Source organism: Schistocerca americana, chromosome 3 (assembly GCF_021461395.2).
Source record: "Schistocerca americana isolate TAMUIC-IGC-003095 chromosome 3, iqSchAmer2.1, whole genome shotgun sequence".
NCBI classification, from domain to species: domain Eukaryota; kingdom Metazoa; phylum Arthropoda; class Insecta; order Orthoptera; family Acrididae; genus Schistocerca; species Schistocerca americana.
In genome coordinates, this window is record NC_060121.1 from 590392918 (window position 1) to 590397917 (window position 5000).

Here is a 5000-nt window from a genome sequence, read left to right on the forward strand (position 1 = left end):
GCCGTGGCCTCATTCAAGTTGGACTTGGGCTCGGCGCGAGGCGTCGGGGTAGTGGACCCTCCCAAACACCACATGCCACGACAGGCGGCAGCCTGCGGGGTTCGGTGCTGGACTCTTCCCTGTTCGCTCGCCGCTACTGGGGGAATCCTTGTTAGTTTCTTTTCCTCCGCTTAGTAATATGCTTAAATTCAGCGGGTAGTCTCGCCTGCTCTGAGGTCGTTGTACGAGGTGTCGCACGCCACACCGCCAGCCGGCTGTGCACGCTACCGAGTAAGTACCGGTATGCGAACCGCCAGGCGACGGGCGCGCATCGCACGTTTAAGGAGGCGCGGCCGGCCCCACAGGCGGCCGCGACGCTCCCATGTCTGCGAAGCGGGGCAAACGCCGCGCGCTTCAGTATACGTAGCCGACCCTCAGCCAGACGTGGCCCGGGAACGGAATCCATGGACCGCAATGTGCGTTCGAAACGTCGATGTTCATGTGTCCTGCAGTTCACATGTCGACGCGCAATTTGCTGCGTTCTTCATCGACCCACGAGCCGAGTGATCCACCGTCCTCGGTGATCTTTTCTTAGTTTCCACTGTCTCTTTCAAGACAGTTGCATAGGCGGGACGTAGGCGTGTGGCGGCCCCTGTTCCAGCGTTCTGTGTCCAACGGCCTCACGGCCGATGGGCGTCGTACGGCTCCACACCGGAGCGGACAGGCAGTCGGGCGAAAGTCATTCAAAACCGGCGCCAGGCGCCAGGTGCCGCAGGCCAGCCGCTCCAGCGCTTCAGCGCTCGTACCACACAACATTGGCGTTAGTTTTGAGAAGCACGCGTGGTTCCGCACGCGGCGCACGGCTACTGCGAGCCGTACAGGTAGCGTGTTGCGCGACACGACACGCACATCGAAAGACATGCAGTCTAGTCGGTAATGATCCTTCCGCAGGTTCACCTACGGAAACCTTGTTACGACTTTTACTTCCTCTAAATGATCAAGTTTGGTCATCTTTCCGGTAGCATCGGCAACGACAGAGTCAATGCCGCGTACCAGTCCGAAGACCTCACTAAATCATTCAATCGGTAGTAGCGACGGGCGGTGTGTACAAAGGGCAGGGACGTAATCAACGCGAGCTTATGACTCGCGCTTACTGGGAATTCCTCGTTCATGGGGAACAATTGCAAGCCCCAATCCCTAGCACGAAGGAGGTTCAGCGGGTTACCCCGACCTTTCGGCCTAGGAAGACACGCTGATTCCTTCAGTGTAGCGCGCGTGCGGCCCAGAACATCTAAGGGCATCACAGACCTGTTATTGCTCAATCTCGTGCGGCTAGAAGCCGCCTGTCCCTCTAAGAAGAAAAGTAATCGCTGACAGCACGAAGGATGTCACGCGACTAGTTAGCAGGCTAGAGTCTCGTTCGTTATCGGAATTAACCAGACAAATCGCTCCACCAACTAAGAACGGCCATGCACCACCACCCACCGAATCAAGAAAGAGCTATCAATCTGTCAATCCTTCCGGTGTCCGGGCCTGTTGAGGTTTCCCGTGTTGAGTCAAATTAAGCCGCAGGCTCCACTCCTGGTGGTGCCCTTCCGTCAATTCCTTTAAGTTTCAGCTTTGCAACCATACTTCCCCCGGAACCCAAAAGCTTTGGTTTCCCGGAGGCTGCCCGCCGAGTCATCGGAGGAACTGCGGCGGATCGCTGGCTGGCATCGTTTATGGTTAGAACTAGGGCGGTATCTGATCGCCTTCGAACCTCTAACTTTCGTTCTTGATTAATGAAAACATACTTGGCAAATGCTTTCGCTTCTGTTCGTCTTGCGACGATCCAAGAATTTCACCTCTAACGTCGCAATACGAATGCCCCCGCCTGTCCCTATTAATCATTACCTCGGGTTCCGAAAACCAACAAAATAGAACCGAGGTCCTATTCCATTATTCCATGCACACAGTATTCAGGCGGGCTTGCCTGCTTTAAGCACTCTAATTTGTTCAAAGTAAACGTGCCTGCCCACCGAGACACTCACTCAAGAGCACCCTGGTAGGATTGCAACGGGGTCCGCCTCGGGACGCACGAGCACGCACGAGGCGCGTCGCACGCCTTCAGCTCGCCCCACCGGCAGGACGTCCCACGATACATGCCAGTTAAACACCGACGGGCGGTGAACCAACAGCGTGGGACACAAATCCAACTACGAGCTTTTTAACCGCAACAACTTTAATATACGCTATTGGAGCTGGAATTACCGCGGCTGCTGGCACCAGACTTGCCCTCCAATAGATACTCGTTAAAGGATTTAAAGTGTACTCATTCCGATTACGGGGCCTCGGATGAGTCCCGTATCGTTATTTTTCGTCACTACCTCCCCGTGCCGGGAGTGGGTAATTTGCGCGCCTGCTGCCTTCCTTGGATGTGGTAGCCGTTTCTCAGGCTCCCTCTCCGGAATCGAACCCTGATTCCCCGTTACCCGTTACAACCATGGTAGGCGCAGAACCTACCATCGACAGTTGATAAGGCAGACATTTGAAAGATGCGTCGCCGGTACGAGGACCGTGCGATCAGCCCAAAGTTATTCAGAGTCACCAAGGCAAACGGACCGGACGAGCCGACCGATTGGTTTTGATCTAATAAAAGCGTCCCTTCCATCTCTGGTCGGGACTCTGTTTGCATGTATTAGCTCTAGAATTACCACAGTTATCCAAGTAACGTGGGTACGATCTAAGGAACCATAACCGATTTAATGAGCCATTCGCGGTTTCACCTTAATGCGGCTTGTACTGAGACATGCATGGCTTAATCTTTGAGACAAGCATATGACTACTGGCAGGATCAACCAGGGAGCTGCGTCAACTAGAGCTGAGCAGCCGGCCGCCCGGGAGTGTGTCCCGGGGGCCCGCGCGAACACGCAAGCGTCCGCTCAATTATTCTGCAAACAGGAGGAGGCTGAGCTCCCCTGCACCATACACCTCGAAACCCTCTCAGGTCCCGGCGGCGCGCAGCGCCGTCCTAAGTACTTGGTCGGGTTCGAGAGAGGCGCAATCGCCCGGAGTTTGGCGAGTAGACGCTTTAGGTGCGACCACCCGTGCTCCCAACTGAGCTTGCCGCTGCCGACAGAGGCCCGGGAGCGTGCTGTCGTGGCATTGCCGGCGGGAGACAACACGCGCCACCTACGGTGACCGGCAGCTCCAACGCCAGCGCCACAGAAGGACAAAAGCCCCACTTGGGTGCCGAAGCGAACTCTCCCAGCACAGCGCACGCGCCAACACGTCCGCACAGCTGCGATACAAACCACCTGCGAGAACCGCAGGGGCGACCGAGCAGCAGACGGCGTCGCGGCGCCGAGCGCCGGGCGGCGGCGCATCCTCAGCGCACACAGTCCTCAATCGGACCAGCACACTGCAGATGTCCACCGCGCTTCGCACCGGGCCCGCGAGGACCTACTTTGGCCGCACGGCGCCGCGTGCAGGGTGCGCCGGCGCGCAGCTGCGCCGCCTGCCGCCTCCGTCGGCCGGCGCGCCTGCCACTGGCCGCCCCCACCAGCCGGCTGTAGCGCGTGCGCCCACGCACCGCGCGGCCAGCACGCCGGGAGGCCCCCCCTCACCGGCCGGGGACGGTCCCACCCAGCCACCGCCGCGTATCGCTTCACACCCAGATGCCATTCACGTTCGTGGGCATGGTGGGTATCGCTGGAACAACCGGTTGGTAGCTCAACCGATCGTCGCCATCACTGATTCACCTCTAGCGAGAACAACCGCACCACAACGGTTTACCAGTTGTTCATTTGCGTAACGTCACCAGCAAACGTAGGCGTCCATCGCCATTTGCAAATTCAACGATTGTTGCATGCCTGTGTCAGGTGTCACGACACACTATGTCTGCCCACATACACGCAACAACATGTGCACGCTTCGCGAACACGTGGAAGGTGGCCCCCGTACGTATGCGATGTCCATTGCGCGAACGACTGTCAACCGGCCTCTGTCGCATGTCGCAGATGTGGAACGCAGTGCACCATGCTATCACGGTGTGTGAGAAGAGACGACTACGTCTGACAACACGCGCCACTACATCAACAGACGGCTCATGCTGATCGCCATCCAGGGCATACCACACTGCAATCCAGCTCTTATAGGGAGACGACACGTAGCTGAGTGCACAACATTTGGACCGCATGGTTCGCCGTTGTTGGCGCAGTCGTTGTACGGTCACATGTACCACGATGTATCATTCAGTACATGAGGACCAATGTGCAGTACAGTGTGTGATTTGGACGTACAACATCAGCGGACAGTTGACACAGGCCGTACCACAGCGTAGGCTACGTGCTTCGCCATGCGAATGCCAATGAACAACTGCAAATGCCAATGAACAACTGCAAAGGGCATTGAGCATGTACGTCCTGCTGCCATCCACATTACAGTGTATAGCTGCAAGGTGTTTAACATGAAGCGATACACTGGGGACCGGGCAGTGCGAGTAGCAAACTATATTGCGGGGGTTGCAGTTAGGCAACACTACACTAATTTAACGCGTCGTATGACAATTACAGAGCAGGTTAAGGCCCAACGTGTGTTGGGTTAAGGCCCAACGTGTGTTGGGTTAAGGCCCAACGTGTGTTGGGTTAAGGCCCAACGTGTGTTGGGTTAAGGCCCAACGTGTGTTGGGTTAAGGCCCAACGTGTGTTGGGTTAAGGCCCAACGTGTGTTGGGTTAAGGCCCAACGTGTGTTGGGTTAAGGCCCAACGTGTGTTGGGTTAAGGCCCAACGTGTGTTGGGTTAAGGCCCAACGTGTGTTGGGTTAAGGCCCAACGTGTGTTGGGTTAAGGCCCAACGTGTGTTGGGTTAAGGCCCAACGTGTGTTGGGTTAAGGCCCAACGTGTGTTGGGTTACAGCGCAATATGGGTTACGTTAAGGGGCGATATAGGTTAGGTTAAGGTACGATATAGGTTAGGTTAAGGTACGATATAGGTTAGGTTAAGGTACGATATAGGTCAGGTTAAGGTACGATATAGGTTAGG

General features: G+C 56.4%; 2 non-coding genes and 1 pseudogene across 2 annotated transcripts; all 3 read right to left on the reverse strand.

Moving 5' to 3' along the window:
• LOC124607546 overlaps positions 1-219 on the reverse strand; it is a 7730-nt pseudogene extending 7511 nt beyond the window's left edge.
• Positions 220-407: 188 nt separating this feature from the next.
• Positions 408-562, reverse strand: LOC124608353. Its single transcript, XR_006979022.1, has one exon. It is a non-coding gene; the product is annotated as a 5.8S ribosomal RNA (ribosomal RNA).
• Positions 563-913: 351 nt separating this feature from the next.
• LOC124608883 lies at positions 914-2823 on the reverse strand. Its single transcript, XR_006979436.1, has one exon. It is a non-coding gene; the product is annotated as a small subunit ribosomal RNA (ribosomal RNA).
• Positions 2824-5000: the final 2177 nt, after the last annotated feature.